This window comes from Scyliorhinus canicula, chromosome 18, assembly GCF_902713615.1.
Source record: "Scyliorhinus canicula chromosome 18, sScyCan1.1, whole genome shotgun sequence".
NCBI classification, from domain to species: Eukaryota; Metazoa; Chordata; class Chondrichthyes; order Carcharhiniformes; family Scyliorhinidae; genus Scyliorhinus; species Scyliorhinus canicula.
Genome location: NC_052163.1, coordinates 33670577 through 33696831, shown reverse-complemented (window position 1 = coordinate 33696831; position 26255 = coordinate 33670577). Strand labels below are relative to the sequence as shown.

At 42.4% G+C, this 26255-nt stretch overlaps 1 protein-coding gene across 3 annotated transcripts in view; it reads right to left on the bottom strand.

Annotated features, from left to right (window-relative positions):
* The window catches only part of stx8 (syntaxin 8), a 180361-nt gene that overhangs the window by 104247 nt on the left and 49859 nt on the right, over window positions 1-26255 (bottom strand). The window lies entirely within an intron of this gene.

Below are 26255 nucleotides of genomic sequence, written 5' to 3'. Positions count from 1 at the left end.
TTCCCCACCACAGAGGTTAAACTGCCTGGTCTGTGGTTACTTGGTTTATCCTTGGATTACTTTTGAACAAGGGTGCAACATTTGCAATTCTCTAGTCGCCAGGCACCAACTGTGTATCTCAGAATGGTTTGCCAGTGCCTCCACAATTTCCACCCTCACTACCCTCAGAATTCTTGGATGCATCCCATTTGGTCCTGGTGACTTACTAACTTGATGTATTCACACAGCAAAACAGGAAGTTGAAAGCAGTCAAAATCCTTCGCTTTCTAGTAACATTTTCAGATAGCAAAACAAACGTACGATCTTTTACATCCACCCGAAGTACCAGATGGGGCCTCGGTTTAATGTCTCATCCGAAAGGCAGCACTTCTGATAGCGCAGCATACCCTCAGTACTGTGCTTAAGCATAGGTTTGGATTTTGAGCGCTATCATTTAGCCTCGGATGATGTTGAGAAAATGTTATCTTTATCATCACTGCTAACATTCATACCAAAGTAACAATATACATTGATGTGCATGTAAAAACAAACATAGAAAAACATTGTTCCTACTGTAATATAAAATATTAAATCTGTGCAAAGCTCATGGTACAGAAAAGAGTATCCATCATTTATTGTGCAGCTCTTAACAGCTGGTTTAAAATGGTACTGTCTTCATGGAGCCCAACAACAACTTTTATTTACATCGTGTCTTTGACATAAGAAAATGGTCTGTGTCTTTTCACAGAAGCATTTAAAGCAAAACTTGACACAAATCCAAATAAGGAGATACTAGCATAGATCACTACGGTGGTTAAAGAGGCTGATTTTGAAAGAGCGTCTGAAAGAAGAAAGGACGAGGAGAGGGGAAGCCACTCAGTTGAGAATTCCAGAACTTAGGACTGTGGCAATTGAAGGCACAGCTGCCAATGATGGAGCAACTAAAATTAGGGATGTTCAATGAAGCAGCGGGAGTTCAGAGAGAAAGAGAACCCATAAAGCAGCAGGAGTTTGGAGGAAGAAAAGAAATCCAAAAAGCAGCGCAAGAGAGAGCCCATAAAGGAGTGAATGTTCAGAGATAGAGAGAGCCCGTAAAGCAGCGGGGGTTCAGAGAGAGAGCACCCATAAAAGAGTGGGAGTTGAAGAGAGTGAGAGCCCACAAAGCAGCGAGAGAGAGCCGAAACATCAACGGAGGTTCAGAGCAAGATAGCCCATGAAGCGGCGTGAGTTTGGAAAGGGAGGGGGGGTGAAGCGGGAGGGGAGAGGAAGAAAGAGAAAGCCCATGAAGCAGCAGAGAGAGTGCGAGCCAGGGGTTTACAGGTAAAATCTACAAGTTACTTCACAGCAGTCCCATTAGTTGATAGGTTGGCAAGTATATGCCTTTCTGGAATAAGCACAGAGGAGATGATTAGTGATTGACAGGTGAATTATATTATACCAAACTGTAGTAAACACTCCATATAAAATTTAAGGTACGTCTGTGCAGCTCAGCCATGTGGTATGTGCATCCTGCGGGATGTGGGAAGGCTTAGAGGCACAAAGCATGAAGCATCACCAGCTCCAGGTTTCAGTGGATGGAGTCACTGTGAGGTATCCGCAAGGCTGAAGATTATTTGGAAAGCGTGTTGACAGAGGTGGTCACACCACAGCTACAGGCAGAGAGGGAATAGAGTATCTAAGGGAAACAGACAGGCAGTGCAGAAATTTTGAAGTTATATTGCTCTCTAACTACTTTTCAATTTTGGATACTAGTGAGCAAGATGGCTCCTCAGAGGACTGTAGCAAGAGCCAAGTTCAGGGCATCAGAGGTGATTCAGCTGCACAGGAGGAAAGGAGGATGTGTAGAAGTTCGAGGTGGTAGGGGATACCATAGTGAGTGGAATAGACAGATGTTTCGGTGGCCATAGATGCGACTCCAGGATGGTATGTTGCCTCCCTGGTGCCAGGGTCAAGGACATCGCAGAGCAGCTAAGGATATTCTTTTGGGTAATGGGTGAACAGCCAGAGGTCATAGTCCACATTGGGAATAATTACTTCAGCAGTATAGGGATGAGGTCCCGAAAGCATGGAGTTCAGAAGGGAATTTAAAAAGCAGGACCTCAGGAACAGGAATCTCAGGATTACTCCCAGGAAGCTATGTGGAAATTCAGAGCAGAGAGAAACTGGCTGGACTGGCAATATTGATTAAAGATGGCATTACAGTACTGGAGGGAGGATGTTCCAGAGGGCAAGGAGGGAAAAGCAGGACCTCAATAACATGGATTGGTGTCGTGGAAGAGATGTAAAGAAACAAATTTGCAAAGTCATTTCAGAGCGGTGAAAGAATTATCGAGTGATTATAATGGTGGACTTCAATTATCCAAATATAGACTGGGATAGGATTAGTGCAAAGGGACAAGAGGCCCGAGAGTTCCCTGAATGTATCAGTATGTTTGTGCAGCAGTATGTTTCTGTTCCAACGAGAGGGCAGGTACTGTTGAACCTGGTTCCAGGGAATGAGTTGGCCCAAGTGGATCAAGCATCAGTGGGAGAGCATTCAGGAGGCAGTACCATTGTATCATAAAGTTTAGGTTGTCATGGAAAAGGACAAGGTCTAATCCAGAGTAGTGATAATTAATTGGAGGAAAGTCAACTTTGGTGGGATGAGAATACATCTAGGTCGAGTGAGTTGGAATCAAATGCTGACAGAAAAGGCATGGATGAGGGGTTCAGCAGCAGATAGGCTGAAGCACAGTGGAGTTGGTTGATGTTACGGAGTTGGAAATAGGTGGTCTTAGTGGCGCATGGACATGTGGTCGAAAATGCAACCAGATGTCAAAAACGACACTAAAATTGTGAAGAGTCAGGTTCAACCTCTCAGTGGACAGGAAAAGGGATCAAGTCATAACATATGGTGAAAGGTCATCAACTTGAAACCATTAACACAGTTTCTCTCCACAGATGCTGCCTGAGCTGCTGAGCATTTCCAGCATTTTCTGTTTTTATTTCAGATTTCCAATATTTGGGGTATTTTGCTTTTGCAGAGGGGCCAGATTGGTGCCAAGGGAATAAAGTTTGTCACGAGGACCCAAGGAAATAACAGAAAGATTTTAATCTCCACTCAAAGATATTTGCATATCACAATAGTGAAAGAACAAAGAAAAGAACAAAGAAAAGTACAGCACAGGAACAGGCCCTTCGGCTCCCCAAGCCTGTGCCGACCATGCTGCCCGTCTAAACTAAAATCTTCAACACTTCCTGGGTCTATTTCCATCATGTATTTGTCAAGATGCCCCTTAAATGTCACTATCGTCCCTGCTTCCACCACCTCCTCCAGCAGCGAGTTCCAGGCACCCACTACCCTCTGTGTAAAAAAAAATGCCTCGTACATCTCTAAACCTTGCCCCTCGCACCTTAAACCTATGACCCCTAATAATTGACCCCTCTATCCTGGGAAAAAGCCTTTGATTATCCCTCTGTCTATTCCCCTCATAATTTTGTAGACCTCTATCAGGTCGTCCCTCAACCTCCGTCATTCCAGTGAGAACAAACCGAGTTTATTCAACCGCTCCTCATAGCTGAATTTAGGGGCTGGTTTAGCTCACCAGGCTAAATCGCTGGCTTTTAAAGCAGACCAAGCAGGCCAGCAGCACGGTTCAATTCCCGTACCAGCCTCCCCGAACAGGCACCGGAATGTGGCGACTAGGGGCTTTTCACAGTAACTTCATTGAAGCCTACTCGCGACAATAAGCGATTTTCATTTCATTTCATTTTCATTTCATTTCATTTCATACCAGGCAACATCCTGGTAAATCTCTTCTGTACCCTCTCTAAATCCTCCACATCCTTCTGATAGTGTGACGACCAGAATTGAAAACTATACTGCCAAGTCTAAGAGTTAAATTATTTCAGCTTTAGTAAATAAATTGATCGGCTAAATTAAAAAAAAAGGAATTGCATATGTAGGAGCTTCTTATTTTCTGAATTACCAATTTATAAAATGTTACGAGAAAAAAACGTGTACTTGTGCATTTGCTTTCTCCCTCTTAGGCTGATGTCATGTCTGAGACTTTGGTTCCGTCACCAATTGGATCAAGTTTGATTTTCTCCCCATCTCAGCTCCAATTACTTCTGCTTTCTCAGTCTTCCATTTTAGTAGTTACAATAGAGCATAATTATCGATCAAGGTCACAATTAAAGAGCAAAGTCTGCAATGTTTAAAAAATATATCTTTTGTTCTGTATTAACAAGACAATGATGATCAAAAAATCAAAAGTAAAAATGACAGCAAAACTTTATATCAAAGATCTTTGATTAATCATTTAGAATTAATTATTTAAATATGTTGAAATGTTGATTTAATGGGTATACTTAGATTTCATAGAATTTACAGTGCAGAAGGAGGCATGGTATAAGCAATACTTAGAAGCGTCATCAACAGTCGTGCAAGTAAATACGCATGCTCTTCAAATTCACCCCCCTCATTTACTGGATTGAGCATCTATTGAAGTTATTCCTGGTCTGATGCTAAGGGAATACTATATCTCTTATTGCTAAATTCCACCTGTTGCTTTGCTTATATAAACATAATCCCACATACATATAGCATTCATTACTTCGTGGCCGAGGAAGGTGAGTGGAATAGTCCATATATGCTATGTCTCTGCATATATTTGAGTCTTTCCTAATATCGGTGTCAGTTTATCGGTAGCACAGTGGTTAGCACAGTTGCTTCACAGCTCCAGAACCCCTGGTTCGATTCCAGGCTTCGGTGACTGTCTGTGTGGAGTCTGCACTTTCTCCCCATGCCGGTGTGAGTTTCTTCCGGGTGCTCCGCTTTCCTGCCAAAGATGTGCAGGCTAGGTGGATTGGCCATGCTAAATTGCCATTAGTGTCAAAAAAGGTTTACATAGATTACATAGAATTTACAGTGCAGAAGGAGGCCATTCGGCCCATCGAGTCTGCGCCGGCTCCTGGAAAGTGCACCCTACCCAAGGTTAACACCTCCACCCTATCCCCATAACCCAGTAACCTCACCCAACACAAAGGGCAATTTTGGACACTAAGGGCAATTTATCATGGCCAATCCACCTTTGGATTGTGGGAGGAAACCGGAGCACCCGGAGGAAACCCACACACACATGGGGAGGATGTGCAGACTCCGCACAGACAGTGACCCAAGCCGGAATCGAACCTGGGACCCTGGAGCTGTGAAGCGATTGTGCTATCCACAATGCTACCGTGCTATGTTGGGTGGTCTTTCTGGGTTGTGGGGATGGGATGGAGTGCTCTTGCCAGCAGCCGGTGTGGACTCAATGGGCTGAATGGCCTCCTTCTGCACTGTAAATTCTATGATTCTATGATTATAATTCATTCTGAATTTTTACTGATGGTACACCCAATCTGACTACTCTAATCCAACCATTTCGTAATTGCCAGTTTTCACAGCAATGTACTCAGCTGTTTCTCACTTATAGGCTTCAAATCGCTAAATGAATAATATTTGAAGTTATATGACTAGGACCAAGATAATTCTCCCAGCTTGGTTATGAAAGTTTCCTTGACTGTCCTTCTGAATGCTTTTCTGTTTTTTGGGCTGAAATGTAATTGAAATATATATTGCGGCTTTTTAAAGTCGCTGTTCGGAGCAGAGCAGAAAGAAAATCAGGAATCCGTGGTATCATGTAATTTAGCGATCACTGGAACATTATCACGAATCACAGGCTGCATTCTGATTCCTATTGCCTCTGGTTTCCTTTTATCGAAAACATAAATGATGCAGGGGCACATCAATTCCCACAACATCCACTAAAACCACTGCCAAAAGGCAGCCACCTGGAAACTGTTGATTTTAAGCGTATTTCCTCCAACTCCTGTAGCTAAGCATGAATTTCTTGTGTGCACTGCTGTAAAACAGATTACCAAGAGCTACAAGACCAAACTTGGTTCTTTTTCAGAATGGAATATTTTGAGAGGTGGTGCTTGAAGCACAATCTATGCTTGCGGTTTATGTAATCGACGTTCAATGCATATGCTGCATGGTGAATGACAAATCTTTCAGAGTGCACCATAGATTGCATTGAAATCATACATGACTGAATATTCTCTTAATTTCCTTGGTTAGTGAGGAACTGCTAAATATACCTTATAAAACATTCCATTGTTATTTTCTTCTGCTTACATGCCAAAGAAATGCATTTGAGGCATTTTGTGTTCTCATCCACCATGGGCATTGTTGTTCTTGATTATTTTCATGTGCAGATTCAACAATTTCAAAACAAATTAAACTAAGAACAGCTCTTCAATACAGTCATTAACACATAGTATAAATTCATTACTGGCTACATAAATAAGTGACTTCAAGGTCTGCTTATAAATACTCTCATTTTCAGCAAATCAACAGGGTCCTGAAAATCCAGAATGTACATCTGTCTACAGTTATTACATTTCTGCAGCATAGCTGGCAATAGTTCTGTGCTTATAAGAACTAAAAGTCTAGATAACTATATACAAAAATAAATAAGAAATGCTAGCCTTCTGGTGTCATTTTTTCCCATCATAAAATGTCCACATTCATAATATAATGTAAACTGCAAGGAAAGGTTTGTCAAATTGTTACTTGCATCCTCCAACCAGTGGTAGTAGTAGTAAGAATAATAATCATCTTTATTGTCACAGGTATGCTTACATTAACACTGCAATGAAGTTACGGTGAAAAGCCCCTAGTCGCCACATTCCAGTGCCTGTTCGGGTATACCGAGGAAGAATTCAGAATGTCCAAATTACCTAACAGCAATCTTTCGGGACTTGTGGGAGGAAACCCACGCAGACACAGGGAGAACGCGCAGACTCTGCACAGACAGTGACCCAAGCTGGGAATCGAATCTGGAACCCTGGCACTGTGAAGCAGTAGGGTAGTACTTCAGTATTGTATCTCCCAACTCTTCAGCCTATACTGCAGAGAAACCCCGATGTCCAACCAAACCCTACTCTTTTCCAAATTGCCATACTTTTTCTATACAGTTATAAATAAGAATGTAAGGGCAGCACGGTGGCCTAGTGGTTAGCACAACCGCCTCACGGCGCTGAAGTCCCAGGTTCGATCCCGGCTCTGGGTCACTGTCCGTGTGGAGTTTGCATATTCTCCCCGTGTCTGCGTGGGTTTCGCCCCCACAACCCAAAAATGTGCAGAGTAGGTGGATTGGCCATGCTAAATTGCCCCTTAATTGGAAAAAATAATTGGGTAATCTAAATTTATAAAAAAAATAAATAAATAAGAATGTAAAATGAAATTATATAAAAATAAGGATGAAAAATATGACATATAAATAGGGATTCAATTATCCATGTACCCTGGTCCAATTATCCCCTGTCCTCACCTGAATGCTATGCCTGACCTTGAAGACCAGATTGCTGCAGTGCCATGTGCAATATATGCACATATAAACTAGTTGATCTCTTGCGGCACTGCACATGGTAAATCAGAGAATATAACCACGCTCTTAATTGTCTCATATAAGTTCATAAGACATAGGAGCAGAATTAGGCCATTTGGCCTATCAAGTCTGCTCCGCCATTCGATCATGGCTGATCTATTCCTGGTCTTACCTCCACCGCCCTGCCCATTCTCTGTAACGCTTCAACCCATTACTAATTAAAAATCTGTCTAACTTCTCCTTAAATTAACTCACCTTCCTGAATCCACCGCTCTCTGAGTTAGCGAATTCCACAGAATCACAACCTTGCACCCATGTGAATTCAGTGGTGGTAGCAAATCCCACTGTCCTTTGCACCATCGAGGCCCCAACTGTCTGAAATTATAAATCCCTGCTTTTGCAAATAGTGTTTTAGTGACCTCTGAGATGTAATAATGTGCTGCCCCTTGTGAGACATCATGGGGTGCAAAGTCACAGTGACTTTAACAGTTACTGGCAGGGCATAATGACAGTAGTGTAATATGAGGACTTCCCCAACGAGGGCACAACCTCAGTGGCCATGTGCCTGGATGGGCACAGTCTCCTGTGGCACTTATTCTCGGACATATCTAGGTAGTTGCTTCATCAGCCTTGCATTTGATGTCAAGGGTACACCCTTCGTTACCTTGCAGCCTCTCATTCCTCTCCTCTGTCCCCATGATGCCCAGATCTCTATTCTTACCTCAGAGGATGTTGATCCTCATTGCTACTTGTTCCTATTTCTGAGCACCATAAATACAAGTCCAGTTGTTGCCTTGTTTGTGGTCAGTTACACTCATAATGCTTACTGCATCCGCCTATTATTGCCCCTTGAAAGATTACAATCCCTCAGTGTACACAGAACACTTGCATCCCTAATGCTCCTCACCAAATGGAAACTGTGTGCTAATGGATCATTGCCCTCTTATTTATGCATCCTTTTATGAGCCCATCTCATTGAGTGGCATGGCCATGACTAACTTATCACTGTGTTGTCACCTCCAGTACTTGTGCTGTTCCATGTCCAGTATGGGTCCTTTGGTATTCCCACAAAAATTGCACACTATCCTCCAGAAGCTGATAAGCACATTAATTGTCTGAAGCTTGCAGAGATTTGTGCTCAGCAAAATCACTGACAGTCGGAACAGCGATGGGAAGCCTGAACGATGGTCAGTGTTGGGAAATTATGCATCCATCTACCTCATTCAGCCCCCCTTTGGCCACCAAAGTACTGCCCAAATTATCTCGCTACTCCTGCTTTCTCTTTCTAACTTCTCTGACTTCGTATCTGTGTCTCCCCTAAACCGATTGCACTTCCTTAAGCTTATATATTATTGCACAAAATCAACAAAATGAGCTATTTTTGCCGCATCCTCTAGTAGACAAAAATACAATTAAAATTTTACCTCAAGGAAGCTTTTGACATTTGCCCTCTTTTTTTGAAAATTATTTGAAGTGCTACTGAGTAAAAAAAAATGCTAGAATCTGAAGAAAAATATTCTATTAGTAGAGTTGATTGAACAATATTAATGCACCCGAGGCAATTAAGCAGCCTATACGGCCACTGCCTCGGCTGGGATTTCAGTTCATATAATCACAGCTCTGGGCAAAATTTTAAAGTCCAAACGTCAGCCTTTGGGAAAGTCTGTGAAGCCTTCAAACAAAATCTTCACTGAATATTTTTAAAGCATAATTTAGTCGATATATTCGAATCATATACTTGGGAAACAGACAATTTTAAACATTTCCTTTTTTGCTTATTTTGCAAATGAGAAATTCTGTTGTTGGAGGAGAAATATAGCTAATTTATAAGAGGGCTAGTTCTGCTGTAAAAATCAGGTTACACGATTGTACATTCACAGAGCAAAATATTTCCAGAACACTGAAAAGGCCTATTATGGTGCCATCTACAGGACTATCAAGCACTGCAGGTACTCCTAAATTTTCAATGAAACACTCAGCCAACTATTGAATTTAAAACATGATAAATAGATCAGTTATAAACAGGCTATATGTATGCACATGCAGAAAACGTATGCACATGCAGAAAACGTATGCTCATGTAGAAAATATGTGAATGCTTAAAAGCTTTGACAACGATAGGATAATAATGCTATCCTGTTCACCCATGTGTATTTCAATACTTGAATTACAGCAGACAAAAGAAGAGTCCACAGCTCCAGTACAACAGCTTTCGCGCCATTGCATAGGCAGAGTTCCTTTGGAAATATCTTGGGGGCAGGGTGTTTTGGATGGCAAGATTTCCTGACCCGCCTCCCGAAGAGTCGATGGGGAGCACATCCCTGTCGATCCCAGCTCCCCCGCAGTCATTTAATGCTCTGAGTGCCATTAATTGCCTGAGGTTGAGAGTTCCAACCCCCATCTGGGGAGAATGAAGGGAGACCCCTTCAAGAGCTTCCAGCCAATAAGATTGGTCAGCAGATCTCCAGTCCCAGCAGCATCAGATTAGAGAGGTAGCCACTGGTGGGATCACAGGCAGTCTCCAAGGAGGAGGTGGTTATGGAGGCCATGGTTAATGGCTACATTACATTCTGGTTTGTAGATTTGCCATTTGTAGATTAAATATACATTGCTTGTCAAACTCTAGCAACATTGCTTAACAATTTTAACTCTTGTCAACTATTTCTGTACATTAATTTGAGCAGATTGAGTTGTTTGCTTTGAACAGTTAATTACAGATTGGAGCACAGCCAATGTCAAGGCCTCAAGTAAGTTTGGGGTACTGACAAGTACTGACAGGCCCCAGCGAAAGGGGCTGAGTTTGAGAGAACAAGGTGGTTTGGGGGGGGAGGTGATTACAGGGTATGGTATGGCCTTGTGGGGAGGTATCCTCAAAAGAGGTCCTCACATCCCCTTTGCCTGATACAAACCCCACACAGTAACAGTTGCCAGGCTACCTGCTAGAGTGGACTTCCCTGCCATGGGAAGTATAGCAGTCAGAGTGGGATAAACTAAAGCCCATATAGGACAGAAATTTGAGAAAACTTTTTCCTCACAGATGGTTGTGTGCCTTTGGAACGCTCTTCCTCAGAAGGCGGTGGAAGCAGAGCTTTTGAATATTTTTTTAAGACAGGCAAATAGATTTTTGATAAGCAAAGGGGTGAAAAATTAGATCAGCCATGATTTTGCTGATGGCAGAGCTGGCCCGACACCTCCACTACCCGCTGTACAATGAGAGGCAGGCTGGGACAAGCAGGCAGGCCATGTGCTATATTTTACAAGCCATCTCCACCGTCAAACCCGCCAGCAGGCATCATAAAATTTTGCCCAGGGATTTCCTCAATACTGATACAGGAGAATTGGTACGTGGATATGTACTAAAACGAGTATTTTGAATAGGAATTTGCAATGTATAGAGGCATTTGTGGCTTCTCGTAGCTAAATGTTCAATTAGTTACTCAATTGAAAACAAATCACAAAAAATACACCATTTTGAATTTACCTTTGACTGAGATTCAAATCTCCAATTAACTGTACAAGACAAACAACTCAGTCTGCTCAAATTAATGTGCATAAATAGTTCACAAGAGCTTAAAAATGTAAAAACTATGTTATTTCAGTTTGACAAGCAATGTATATTTAATCTACACATGACAAATCTACAAACCAGAATCTAGTATAACCATTAACTAACAGGGCTTCTAATTCACATATTGAAACAGTCATTGCAGCATATTTTACTAACTATGTAATTAAGATGTTAAAATCAATCACATTATGAAAGATTACACTTTTTATGATTCAGTAGTGGCACACAGTTGGTAAATCATTTATTATATAATTATTGTAAATTATACACAATAAAAGAAGTCAGTTCAATGTATGTTGTCTCAATTGGAAACAGCTGTTTGTGAAGCTCATCCCAGATGAATTATTCCTTCTCACTAGTGTATTTATATTTAAGACATGTCAAATCATCGGCAGAGTTTATTTGTTCTGATGAATGTTCACAAAAAGTAACCAAACTTTACACTGGCCTGACCAATAGAAGGTCTCAAATTAAGTATGATGAAAAAATTCCAGCTTCAAATTCAAAACTTGATAAACAAGATAAGACTCTCGAAGATCTATTTTATCATGCAAATTACACCTGAAAGTGATGATGCATTCAAGTGTGTGATTAATGCAATCAAAGAAATAGGGAGAAGTATGGTTTACAACCGTTCACCATAGTTTTGACAATTCAGCCCCAGGGTTTTTACCTCCCAGGCATTGACAGCAAGCCAAACCGTTATTCTGTATAAATACACATTTCGGAGCCACAATTAACTATACAACTGAATACTAGTGATAAAACTGCCTCTCACCAAAAAAAAAGATATACAGTGTTCAGGAAAATCTCTAGCAATAAATAAGATTATCCCATGGAACAAACGCGAGACTAGGTAACTGTAAACAAGAAATTATGTAAAATATTAGTAACTATTTGCTACAAAGTACTTTCACACATTTCAAAGCGTAATATTCCCATACACTATGACTGTGATACAAACTGAAATTTATAATACACACAGGCAGAATACAAAACATTATTGCCGATCTTCATATTCTACAACAATTATACATGATGTTAAATCCAATGATATTCACACAGAATGCAATTACACTTAATGTTTAAAAAATCTTTCACAAGATGTGGGCATGGCTGGCTAAGCCAGCATTTATTGCCAATTCCTAATTGCCCTTGACGGCGGTGAGCCACTGTCTTGAACCTAAAAGTATCTTGAACTTAAAATTCTGTGTGTTGTGATGAGAGGAGCAATAGGTTTCTACGGAATTTGGGCTACGTGGACTGAGTGGTCACCGTCATCTGTACTTAGAGAGAATTCTACAGCACATAGAGTTTTTCATAAATGCTGGCTGCATCAGCTAGCTGGTTCACTTAGCATAACAAGACGTAGAAAATTAAAGGGTAAGCCTGTTTGTATTCTAATATTTTATAGTAATCGGATTACATAAATAATCATAGGTTAATTGAATGTGATACAAACAGTTACATACAAGTTAGACATTGGAAGCGCTACGACAGGGAAGGGTACAATAGGTGGAGCATAAAAGAAAGAAAGCTAGATAAGAAAGAGGAAGAAAGGAATCGAGCAATATGGTGATAGAGTGAGGTAATGCAAAATGGAAAGAGCTGTGCATGGTGCATACACTTGCAGGTCCTTCGGCTGAATGGCCTTTTTCTGTCATGTATATTTTATGTAATTTTAACAAGGTCCCTGAACAGATCTATATCATTATGTGGGTCATGCTTTAGGGACAAGTGAGGTACAGGAAGTTTAAAATACATGTCAGGAGAGATGCCACAGAACTATCAGTGTTACAAGGCAGAAGCACTTCAGATGTACCCCAGTAGACAAGAATTTTGGAGATTTTCCTTGCTCAAAAAGTGAGTTTCATTGTTATTGAATGTAGAAATGAGTGAGGAAAAGTGTTACATGTAATAGAAAGATCAGGTTAACACAACAAAACAAATGTGCAAAAATGTTTATGAAGAAACAAAGATGACAAACGTGAGATTAAGTAATTCTGGGCACCCCATAAGGCGGTTTCATAATGTCTCCAAAATCCATTCAATTCAAAACCTATGAAACACTTTATAAATAAAGAAATAGATAACTATATATGTTATTCAAAATTATGTTATGTTTGCTATGATTGCATCAAAATGAAAAAACATCACAAAGTTTGAAAGTGAATGGTAGAAGATGAAATGAAACTGAGTCCCACTAAAGCAGAGGGCTTGGCAGTTAATGAGAAACTAAAGTGATTTATCACATCTCTCTCTCTCTCTCTTAAGGCATCATGCCCCAAGAGGGTGTTAGCAACTGTGGATTTACAAGTATTGGTCTATGATTATGCTTGGAAAAATATTGTTGTGGTTTGCCAACGCCTTCTGCAGGTTCTGGTTGACCAGGAGATCTCCTGTTCTTACCACTTGCCATTGGTGTACTGGAAAGATTTACAAGTAATCTGGCCGTGTTCTGAATGTAGCTTCCTTGGCCATAAAGTCCTAATGTGGAACTTGAACCCAGATCTTCTGGCTCAGAGGCCAGGGCACTACCCACTGCACCAATGGGACTCCAGCTTATCATAAATATACTTGTTTAACTTGAATAGTCTTGGATTTTTGGCAGGAAATTGGGTGTTTTGTTTTGAAGAGAACAAGATCTTAACCGTACAGCAATTTGTGTTTAATTATGTGTATGTGGAAGGTGTTAATTGGGGTTTTATTTGAGTATATATAAAGAGACTTACTGAAATTGAGGTCTGGCTGAGTGAGGAGGTGTATGCTTTTAACGTTTAACTTTGTAAATAAATGTAAGGGGCTCTAGGATCATCCTTCACCAAATGGCTTTCCACAATAGAACATAAGGACCCAATATATTCAATTGAGATAGCTGAAGGAAAGTCAGACATAATTCCGAGCTACAGAAAGACATCAGCAGGGAATCTCAAATGGTAATGACTCAATGAAACAGGTCAGGAACCCTAGTTACAGGAAGAGAGAGAGACAATCATACCAGACGTGTATATATATATAAAGAAAGCCACCACAGTACAATGAATACTACTAATGTATTTTCCCCAAATCAAAAACTCTGCTGGCCGCTGAAGCTCAAAATTAATGTAATCTTTTCTCCTAGTTGCAATGAAATCAGTGCTTTTCAAGAAGGAAAATACCATGTTCAATTTTGGTAGATGTTTAGATGACATAGTGAAAATTTTAGATTTCAAACACATGGTGAGACTAATAAAAGAAACCAAAATATGTGCTGGAATTATTTTCTGATGACAATTCAGAGCCAATCTGGTTAATTCTGGAAAACTCTGAAGGTATTCCTCCAGCTCTGGCCTAGGCACCAGAGGTTCTTAATATCTATGGCATGTCATGTCCCTAATACATGGAAGAGATCATAAACGGTTAAATCAAACCAACTGGCTTTGCTTATTTAAAGGTGGACTTTGCTTAACCAAAAAATGACTGCTACAGGACACATGATTCATGAGTTGACTACTGTTTCTGGAAATTACAACAGCAATTACAGGACAAAACTTCATCATCCTTGTGGAATCTCAAAACGTCGAAATCTGAGGGCATATTATAATTGACAAAGCCATGAATCAGCAGATGGCCCATCTCCTAAGCCTGGTTCCATAACAAAGGGAGAGCCACTGACATGCGTTATACCTCCAGAGGTGTTAGTAATCACCATTTCCTTCAAAATTTACACCCCGACAACAAGCTGTGAACGGTAACAGATACAAAGTCAATACCCTTAACATCAACAACGACCCCATCCTCCCATCACCCCAATCAACGGCCCACCTGTCAATATATGCATCAAATAAAACAAACCCTCCCACGGTGGAATAAAAACAAAGGCGAAAAAGAGAAAGGAGTCCGGAATCGCCCATGGTCACCATTAACCGATAGAGCCCGCCCCCCCCCCCCCCCCCCCCCCCCGACGACACTCAATGCCATCCAACCTCCAAAAGAGTACCGTAAATGATACCCAAGAGTTGTAAACCAACCCCCCCCCAACTCCTCCCCTCCACTTCCTCTTGTAAAAATCCTCCCTCCCCCCCCCCAACCTCGGTTCCTTCCCCCCAACTTTCCATCCCGGCTAGACCCCTCGGACCCTGTTTTGCCAGGCTCTGATGGCCGCAGCCCCACCCCCCACCTCACCCCCATTCACTGGCTGGCTGAAACCAGCAAACGTGGAGGCCCCCGCCCGGGTCTCTTTCCCCCTTGCCCAGCCCTGGGAAATACCCAGAAGTCCCCTTTAGCACACAAACCCCGCATACACACCCACACCCCAAAGAACCCTCATTACGACTGAAAGTCCCATTTCTTCCCTTGTCCAAATATATACAACATTGGCTCCTATAGCCCATACACCAGCACGCAGTGAGACATAAAAAAAGAAAAAAATACAGTCATGAGGCTGCATCGGTACATGACCATTTCTCAATTCTGCCACAGTCCTTCTGCCTTCGCAAAGTCCTCCGCTGCTTCCGGTGTCCCAAAATAAAAGTCCTTGAACTTGTAGGTCACCCTCAGCTTCGCTGGATATACAATGCCACACTGCACCGTGTTAATGTACAGTGCCCTCTTCACCCGGTTGAAGGTAGCCCACCTTCTCGTCAGCTCCACCGTAAAGTCCTGGTATATGCGTATACCAGCTCCAGCCCACTGCACCACCCGCTTCTGCTTAGCCCAGCACAGGACCTTCTCCTTTACACTGTACCTACGGAAGCACAGAGTCACTACCCTTGGCGGCTCACTTGCCTTTGGTACAGGCCTCCACGACCAATGAGCCCGATCCAGCTCATATCGGGAGGGATCCTCCCCCTCCCCCAATAGTTTCGCCAACATTGTGGCAAAATACTGTCGGCCTCGGTCCTTCCACTCATTCGGGGAGCCCCACAATCCTCAAATTCTGTCACCTGGATCGGTTTACCAGGTCTTCCATTTTGCCTCGCAGATCCTTGTTGATCTCTATCACCTTCCGCATCTCCTTTCCCATCGAGGTAAGTTGATCACTGTGCTGCAGTAATGTCTCTTCCACTTCCTTCAGCGCGTCACCTTGCTCCCGCACCTCCGTCACTGCGCTCGCCACTGCCGTCCTCACCTGGGTAATCGCCTCCTCCATCAGCGCTTTCAAAACAGCCCCCATCTCCTTCCTCATTGCCTCCAAGTGTTTTGTAAACTGCCTTTCGACTTCCGCGGCCATCACCTTAGTTATTTCTTCAGCCGTAAGCAATGCGGCCTCCCCGGTGCTCCAGCCTCCATTTTCTTTACTGACCCCACGGTGACCTTTCCACTCCCCGACGGACTTTCAGTCGCTTTTTTCACGTCCGTTTGTATGCTGATCTTCGACATTTCCCTTCCCTGTGCTGTCTCCCGACTTTTGCTGCCTCCGCTGCCCTTAGGGCCGGGCATCCTTACCACCCGACAATGCCGTTCCCGAACAGGAGCCTTCCAACGCACGGCTGCCTCCCGCCCGCCGTCACCGGAAGTCATGTCATTATCAACCTTAAAGACATTCTGGGGCAGCACGGTGATGCAGTGGTCAGCACTGCTACCTCACAGCGCTGAGGTCCCAGGTTCGATCCCGGCTCTGGGTCACTGTCTGTGTGGAGTTTGCAAATTCTCCCCGTGTTTATGTGCGTTTCACGCCCACCACCCAAGATGTGCAGGGTAGGTGGATTGGCCACACTAAATTGCCCCCTTAATTGGAAAAAAATGAATTGGGCACCCTAAATTTATTTGAAAATCTTTAAAGACATTCTGCTCGTTGAACCCGTCTGTCCGGTAACTCCCCTGTAAAGGAACCCTCACTGGACTCTTGACTTTCTGGACTCTGGCAATCAGGTGAATTGATATCCATATCTGTGGTTCTTTTTCTTTTAAGTTATCATACCTGTAAATTTTCCCCTCTCCTATCATCTTATTTTGTGCTTGTATGCATGCGTGTGGGGGAAGTGGTGACCATCTCACGGTTTTGCATGCATGACTAAGCTATACTTCTGGTTTGCTGTGAGTCACCATCTGAGGGATTGGAAAACAGGATGCAGTTTATTTCAAAAAATTAAACCCCCCCCCCTGCTAATGGATAGAGAGAGTGAGAAAGTAAAGGGTTCAGGTGTGCCGCCTTCCCTTGTTCATAACAGGGACAAGCCATTTCTTGGCACTGATGACAGTACAACAGAACTCTGCTGTTTATAATCACACTGTAAGGCTTTCCTTTCCAACTATAAAAGAAAAATGACTGGGGCTTGGACCCCAACTCAGCTTTTAAAGTAATGAAAGTAATAAAAAATGTGGATATTGAGCGGCATTTTATATAAAACCAGGCTCTCAAGAGAATGAAAGAATATGAAAGGATTAGGGTATATGCAGAGTCATTGAATCACAGTCCAAGTATTAACTGAAACCAGCAGGTTATGTCAGAAAATAGAAAACACAGAACCACATTTCACATTCCACCCATTAAATCTGAGACATGTGGCATGCCCAGTACAGGCATGAAGATATAACAAATGTTAAAGCTATGTTAAAAAAGTTAACATAAAAACCATTAAGACGGCTGTAGCATACTATGTGATTTTTAGGATTTGGGGAATTTTTTAAAATAAATTTAGTGTATCCAATTAATTAATTTTTTCCAATTAAGGGGCAATTTAGCGTGGCCAATCCACTGAGCCTGCACATCTTTGGTTGTGGGGGCGAAACCCACGCAAACACGTGGAGAATGTGCAAACTCCGCATGGACAGTGACCCAGAGCCGGGATCGAACCTGGGACCTCGGCGCCGTGAGGCTGCAGGGCTAACCCACTGCGCCACCGTGCTGCCAGGATTTGGGGATTCTATTGCAGACAGTAGAATCCTTGGCAAATACCAGATTAAATGTGGACCTGAGTAAAGGACTTTCAGAGTCACCCTGTGAGATTCACACTCATCTCACTGTTTAAAGGATGGACCACAACCTACAGACAACGGGGTTTGCAGACAACTCATCTCCATGTTTCACCAGGGATTCACCAGGGATATCGTTACTCAATGGATGTAAGGTGATGTGAAATGGACCCCACAGACCTCTCATTGCATTGTGATGGCCCTCAGGCAAACAAAGACCTTGGGTGTCTTAAACTCTCAAAGTGTAAAAAGCCACAACACAGGATGTTTATTGGCCTAACCTTATTTGGAAAAGACTTTGATATTGTAACAAGTTAAATGGGTGAGATAGCCATCTTTGTTGTCTGCAAGGCCAGCTCTGCAGAACCAGTTACAGTCAATTAAGCAGCCACGGCAATAAACAGTCATACTTCGACAGTGGAGGACTCTCTCTAACCCAGGGGTGGGCAAACTACGGCCCGCGAGCCGCATGCAGCCCGCCAAAGGTCTTTATGCGGCCCACCAAGTCATTAAAAAAAAAATTTTTTTTAATTTTTTTTTTACATTTTTAAATTATTTTTTTTAAGGTTAATGGGGGGGGGGCTGTTGGGTTACTTACTGGTATAGGGTGGATACGTTGACTTGAGTAGGGTGATCATTTCTTGGCACAACGTCGAGGGCTGAAGGGCCTGTTCTGTGCTGTACTGTTCTATGTTCTATATGAGGCGCCCAGAATCATAACCGGGTGAAGTAATTATTTTACTTAATATACTATGCAGCCCTTTAAAATTGTGAATTTCTGAATGTGGCCCTTGCACGGAAAAGTTTGCCCACCCCTGCTCTAACCTGTTGAGACTTCAAGTTCACCTGAGAACCAACCTCCTAGCAATTCAACGACAAGAGGCTTACTGAGAATCCTCTGATTTCCAAGACCTTCACTCCTGTCAAAAGCATCAAATCGTCGAAGAAACTACAGATAAAAGCAAATTATTGCGGATGCTGGAATGCTTTGACAAAGAGTCATCCAGAGTTGAAACGTTAGCTCCCTTCTCTCTCCACAGATGCTGTCAGGCCTACTGAGATTGTCCAGTATTTTCTGTTTTTGTCTAAGAAACTACAGGACTGTTATGCAAGAAACTGAAATAATCCCATACTGTAACTATATTTTTTCATCATCTGTATCTAATCTTTGTGTGAGGGATGGTGTCTATGAGACATGGCATTTTTAAACCTCCAGGGCAAGTTTGTGACAATAAATAACCTTCCTTATTTTAAAATTCTTGTGGTTGGACTTATTTAAATTGGGACAATCACTCTGGGGTGAAAAAACACACACACCTGACAGACAAACACTTTGATCATGAAGAACATTAAACACATGCCTGTGACACATAGCAAATCAGGTTGACATAGGGAGCCTGGAGGATGAGTTCCTGGTGTTTGAGACAATTTCGAAGCAGCAAGTGCCAGAACAAGCTATTCTAGATCTGGTAACGTGCAATGAGACAGGATTAATTAATAATTTAATAGTAAAGGTGCCTCAGTTGCATTCAGTTTGAGGGATAGATAGAAGTGTGGATCTAAGATTAGTGTTCTGAACTTGATTAAGGGCCATTATGAGGGCATGAAGAAGGCCAAGCTGGCTAAAGTAAAGGCAAAATACTACAGATGCTGGAGTTCTGAAATAAAAACAAAATGAAAGAAAAACTCAGCAGGTCTGACAGCATCTGGTGAGAAAGAAAATGAGTTAATGTTTCCAGTCCAATGTGACTCTAAAGTGAACTGGAACATTGGGTTAAGTCGTATGTCACTAGACATGCAGTTGCAGACATTTAAGGAGATATGTTGTATCCCTCAGCAAAGATACACTCCAGTGAGAAAGCAAGACTCTAGGGTGGGGATTTTCAAATTGTGAATCATGACCCGCGGGTGGGTCGCAGGTTGGTGACAAAGCGATTGGTCGTGCCGTTCCCGCGGTGGTCCCAATTGCAGAAGTGCCTAGCGGCTGCTGCCTTTTAAACAAAAAGAAATGAGGCTGTGTGCAGTTTACCGGCCAGAAGACGCAGCAGTGAGTAGATCATACTTCCGGCACCTACACTTCACGTCAAGTGTACATGCTATGTACATGCTTTTGGCGCCAAATTGTGGAGGACAGCTGCTTTCATTTTTTAGCTGCTGGCAAGCAAGGCAAGAGGACTGTGAAGATGGAATTTTTTCTTACAAGTAAGAGACAGCCAGAGACAAAAATGGGCAGTGTACCTTGTCCTATTGGACAGGATCGCCCAGCAAGATCTGCTGGAGAGAGCCACTCAAGAGACTCCAGAGCAGGACAGAGCAGTGCTGGTGTTAGCTCTGTACAAAGCTCCAGGGCTTCTGATTAACAAGCTACCAAGAAAAAACTTAACTCAGGAACAAAGCAGTATAAAGATGATTTCTTGAGTTATAGTTTTGCCAATGGTGCCCATGAAAATAATGACGCCAAGCACATGTGTGTTGCATGCAGGGAAGTACTGATAAGTTAGAGCAGAAGTTTCAGATTTTAAGAGAGAAGTTCCTTTTGAGGTTGAAACCCCAGAGTCAGTTATTAACTTATAGCTGACTCGAAATTAAAAGACTACTCTGCTGTACCTGACCTGTGATACCATATTAAAACATGCCAAAAGACCACGAGGCTGTCAGCATTCTGAAGCAGCATCTTCCATGAGCATCCAGTGCTGAGTAAAACAAGCATTTTGTTGCCGTTGCCCTTCACGACGACCTACATGCACGAGGTTGGATTTTTCATTTTCATAGAGATGAACATGGCACAAAGGAACTGGCTGAAATCTGCTTCTGATATGCATATTGCCCTCTCCTCCTTTGAACCTGATTGAAGTGAGGTCATGAAGACAAAGCAGGCTCCCCCTTCGCATCAAAGGTAAGCAAATGTAGCATGTGTTGCGAAGGTCGGCCAGTTGGTAAAGGGAAGTCCCAGGAAAAAAAGTTTGAAAAACACAGCTCATGGGGAAGGACATACCATCTGTAGCTAACCAAGGAAGTTACTGGGGAGTTTGGATGGGGGGGGGGGGTTTCAGAGTATGGTGAAGGGCGGGAATTGAGAAGATGGGGGACTTGTTTTTAGAGGGGAGCTTCCTTAGCTTGAGGGCGCTGGAGGAGAAATTTGGGTTGGCAAGGGGGAATGACTTTAGATATTTACAGGTGCGGAACGTTCTGCGCAGGCAGGTATCATCCTTCCCACTCCTGCCACAAAGGGGGATCCAGGATAGAGTAGTGTCTAGAGGATGGGTGGGGGAGGGTAGTGTCTCGGACATCTACAAAGAACTCATGGGGGCGGAGGAGACACAGACCGAGGAGCTGAAGCGTAAGTGGGAGGAGGAGCTTGGTGGTGAGATGGAGGATGGCTTATGGGCGGACGCGTTGAATCTGCTCAACGCGACCGCAACATGCGCCAGGCTCAGCCTGATCCAATTCAAGGTGGCCCACCGGGCTGACATGACAGTGGCCCAAATGAGTAGATTCTTTGGGGTAGAGGACAGATGTTCAAAATGTGCGGGAGGACCAGCGAACCATATTCGCATGTTCTGGACATGTCCAAAACTTAGGGGATATTGGCAGGGGTTTGTGGACGTCATGTCCAGAGTATTGAAAAAAAGGGTGGCAATGAGTCCAGAGGTGGTGATTTTTGGGGTTTCGAAGGACCCCGGAGTCCAGGAGGAGAAAGAGGCTGATGTTTTGGCCTTTGCTTCCCTGGTAGCCCGGATACTACTAGCTTGGAGGGACCTAGCTAACTGACATGGCAAGCTGTCTCGGCCTAGAGAAGATTAAGTTCGCCTTGAGAGGGTGACTGTTAGGGTTCGCCCAGAGGTGGTAACCATTCATCGACTTCTTCGCGGAGAATTAATCGGAAGGGGGTTGGGGGGGGGGGTTTAGGGTAGTGTAGAATAGGGAGTCAATTAGGCAGGTTTTGGCGGAATGGGAGTCGGTGAACAATATGTTTATTGTTCTCTGTACATTGTTGTCTACTGTTGTTGTTTGTAATGCCAAAAATACCTCATTAAAATTGTTTCTAAAAAAACTAAGCAAGTTAAAGATAGCATCAAACTGAAAGAAAAAGCACACAGTTCTGCAAAGATTAACTGCAAGTTAGAAGACTGGACAGAATATTTTAAAAAAACGAAGAATGGCAAAAAATAATGAGAGGTGGCTAGCTAGAAATATGAAAACATTTATTAAGAGTTTCTACAGTTATTTAAAAAGGAAAAAAGGAAAGCGAAAGTTGGTCCTCTAAGTGAGTCCAGGGAATTAATAATAGAAAATAAGGAAACATCAGAAGAACTGAACTGATACCAAAAGAGAACATGCTGGAAAATCTCAGCAGGTCTGGCTGCCAGATGACTTGAAACGTTAGCACTTTTCACTCCTTACAGATGCTGCCTGACCTGTTGAGATTTTCCAGCACTTTTCCTTTTGGTTTCAGATTCCAGCATCCGCAGTAATTTGCTTTAATTAAGAATTGAACAAATACTTTGCATTTGGCTTCACTGTGGAGGATACAAATAATATCCAGAGATAAGTGTACATCAAGAGGTGAAAGGAAGGGAGAAACTTAAAACAATAATATTCACCAGGGAAAGAGTACTGAAAAAAACTGTTAGAGCTAAAAGCTGACAAGTCCCCACGTCCCAAAGGAACTTGCTGATGAGATAGTAGATGCATTGGTTTTAATTTTCCAAAATTCAGTAGATTCTGTAAAGATCTCCCAGATTGGAAAATAGTGAATGTAACTCCTCTACTCAAGGTAGGAGATGGATAGAAAGCAGGAAACTACAAGCTTAACACCTGTCATCGGAAAAATGCTGGAATTTATTATTAAGGTTATAGCGGGACACTTCAAAAATCTCAATGCAATCACGCAGAATCAAAGTAGTTTTGTGAAAGTGAAATCGTATTTGACTAATTTCTTATTTAGAAGTAACAAGCAATGTGGATAAAGGAAAACCCATGGATGTGGTGTACTTAAGATTTCCAAAAGGTATTTGACAAAGTGCCACATCAAAGGTTACTACACAAAATAAAGGTTCATGATGTAACCCGTTACCATGGATAGTGGATTGGTTAGCCAACAGGAAACAAAGTAGGCAAAATTGGGTTATTTTCGGGTTGGCAAGATGCAATGAATGGAGTGTCACAGGGAACAGGTCTGTGACCTCAACCACATATAATCGATATAAATGACTTGGATTACGGGCCTGAACACAAGGTAAATTGTGAAAAGGACACAGAGTCTGCAAAGGGAGTTAGATAGGTTAAGTGAGTGGGCATAAAATTGGCAGATGAAGTATAATGTGGGAAAATGTGAACTCCTCCATTCTGGCAGGAAGAATGAAAAATCAGCATAATACTTAAATGGGGAGAGATTGCAGAATGCTCGAGGTGCAGAGGGACCTGGGTGTCCTGGTACATGAAACACAGAAAGTTAGTATGCCGATACAGGAAGTGGTTAGGAAGGCCACTGGAATGTCGTCATTTATTGCAAGGAAAAAAGAATTTAAAAATTGAGATGTTTTGCTACAGTTGTAGAGGGTATTGGTGAGACTACATCTAGAGTACTGCTTTGGTTTCCTTATTGAAGAAACAACATAATGCATTAGAAGCAGAGCAGAGAAAGTTTCCTCAGCTGATTCCAGGAATGAGGGGATTATCCTTTGAGGAAAGGTTGGGCCTGTAACCAGTAGAATTTAGAAGAATGTCGGGCAATTTTATTGAAACATATAAAGGTCCTGACGGGACGTGACACAGTGAACCCTGAAAGAAAACCTTTAAGGCTGAGTAACATAGATTCTTGATTGACAAGGAAGTCAAAGGGTATGGGGGTAGGAAGGAATGTGGAGTTGAGGCCATGATCTTATTGAATGGCAGAGCAGTTTTAAGGAGCCGAACTGCCTACTCCTCCTCCTAATTCGTATGTTCAAATCTATCAGCAGCTGTAGGCGGTCAATAAGAATTCAGCAGGATTGCTGGCACCTAATACACAAACTACATAAGAAACAACTGCTGAAATGGTCTTTTTAAGAAAGCTGTAGGCGGTCAATAAGAATTCAGCAGGATTGCTGGCACCTAATACACAAACTACATAAGAAACAATTGCTGAAATGGTCTTTTTAAGAAATGGCAAAAATAAATATCGGCTGCCAGTTGTTGAGCAATCTTCCAAATGGAAGTGCAATACAGGCAGAGAATGCTCTTCTGAAGGTGGAAATTTAGCCAACAAAACCAGTTTACTTGGAATTATGGAAAATGCTTTCAATTATACAGACATCATAAATGTCATCCAACTACAGATAAAGGGGACATAGTAATAAACAGGGTATAGCCGATATAAAAACTGAAAATGCTGGAAATACTTGGCAGGCCAGGCAGCATCTGTATTGAGAGAAACAGCATTATTGGGCTAAATTTTACCAGCCCTATGGGAAGCTCTAGGAAGCTAACAAAACGGTGTGAAAAGATGTTGGGTGATGAGTGTGACATCTTACCCCCACCATGTCATTTTGCCAGCACCAGGAAAGGTGACAAACAGCCTGCCTGTCCAGGGCCCAATTGAGCCACTTAAAGTGCGGGAGGCCTTCCTTTTTGGGTACTCTTTGGCCTACAGAGTAGTCTCTGACGGCAATGGTCGTCCCGGCAGCAACCACACTGCCTACCCATAGAAACATTCCTTTCCTTGTTTCTTGGTTGTCTTACTTCAAGGGCTTACGTCCAACAATGTGCCCGCCTCCTCCCTGTGCAACTCCTCCAACAGCTGCTGCTAACTTTGATTGGGCTGTCAGCCCTTGGGAGTAGGCTTCTGTTCTAATAGAAACTATGATGTGGAGATGCCGGTGTTGGACTGTGGTGAGCACAGTAAGAGGTCTTACAACACCAAGTCCAACAAGTTTGTTTCAAATCACTAGCTTTCGGAGCACTTTTCCTTCCTCAACCTGAGGAAGGAGCAGTGCTCTGAAAACTAGTGATTTGAAACAAACCTGTTGGACTTTAACCTGGTGCTATAAGACTTCTTACTAAATAGAAACAGCAGCCCCAGTGGCAAACTGTGGGCCGAGTCCCACTGCCCACACAAGAGCCTCCTCTCTCTTGGCCCTCTCAGCAAGACGTCTGCCGCCTCCACAGAATTCTGACCAATGCCATCTCTCAGGCCTGCATTTTAGTCCAACTGAGTCACTGCCTATAGTAGGTGAAGCAATTTTAAGTAATCTTAACCCAGTTCTTGTGTTGGTGGTGGAGTTCCCAATGGCTGATTAGTGCCAATAATGTTCAAATTCATCAATAAATGTTACTCCTCCATTCAAACGAAGTGGCTTATTTTGGAAAGTACCTGGCTTCATTGACTCGGAGTTGCACAGGCAAATTCTGACTTTATCTGACTTTGTACTACGGGTGAAGCATCAGGTACAAGGAACGAGAGGGGGCTGCACACCCTATCACAACTGTCACTCAACTTATAGACTCACAAAATAAATAAATTGGCATCCTATCAACTGTCAATTGTGTCAAATCAAAAACATAGCAATGTAATTTTACATAACAATTCAAAAGAAGGAAAGAGAGATATGCTAATCTTGAGCCAAAGACTACGATTTCTGGACCGGTGGATCATCTGGCAATTCCGTTTGCTTCCTAAATAGTTATATGTAAAATCCTAATATTGCACTATTGATGCAGTGGCAAAGGAATGGTAGAAATAGAGCTTCAAGATACGGCTTGTGATTTTATTAAGTAATGCTTTCCATGCTTACGGTACTCAGACAGCACAATTCTGCTCAAACCCCACTGAAAATGAAATGGCTTGTGTTTTTTTAATAATTATATGAATCTAATTTTACATCTGTTTTAATGAAACGAGAGGAATTTAAAAAAAAAAACTACTTTTGGCACAAATCTCAAGAAGCAAATTTTCTTTGCAAATTACCTCATTACTTACAAATATTAGGGAAAACGCAGATGGCCTGTTGCTCAGCAACAAAGCAATCATGAACAATGAACAAAGCCTCAGCCCCTAATAGAACACAATAAACAGGTTAATGAAGCAGTGCCAATATGAAATTTCAAGAATGCAACAAAATCAGGTTTATTGCTAAATGGAAGTTGTTCACTGGCCCTGGGTGTTTGTGATCAGCAATGACATCATACTAGGAAACAAAGATTCTGCCAGATTCTGAACCAACTCATTTATTTCCTGAAAGTTAATCTCTACATAGTGTCTCAATGGATTTGGCATTTGCAAATGTCTGGCTGTGTCAATTAGAGTCTTATACATGCAAATGTCTGTCTTTCATTATATTCATTGCATTTGCCCGCAAACAACAATCTTGAACATATTCAAAAGTTTTACTCAACTTGCATATCAAATACTGCCC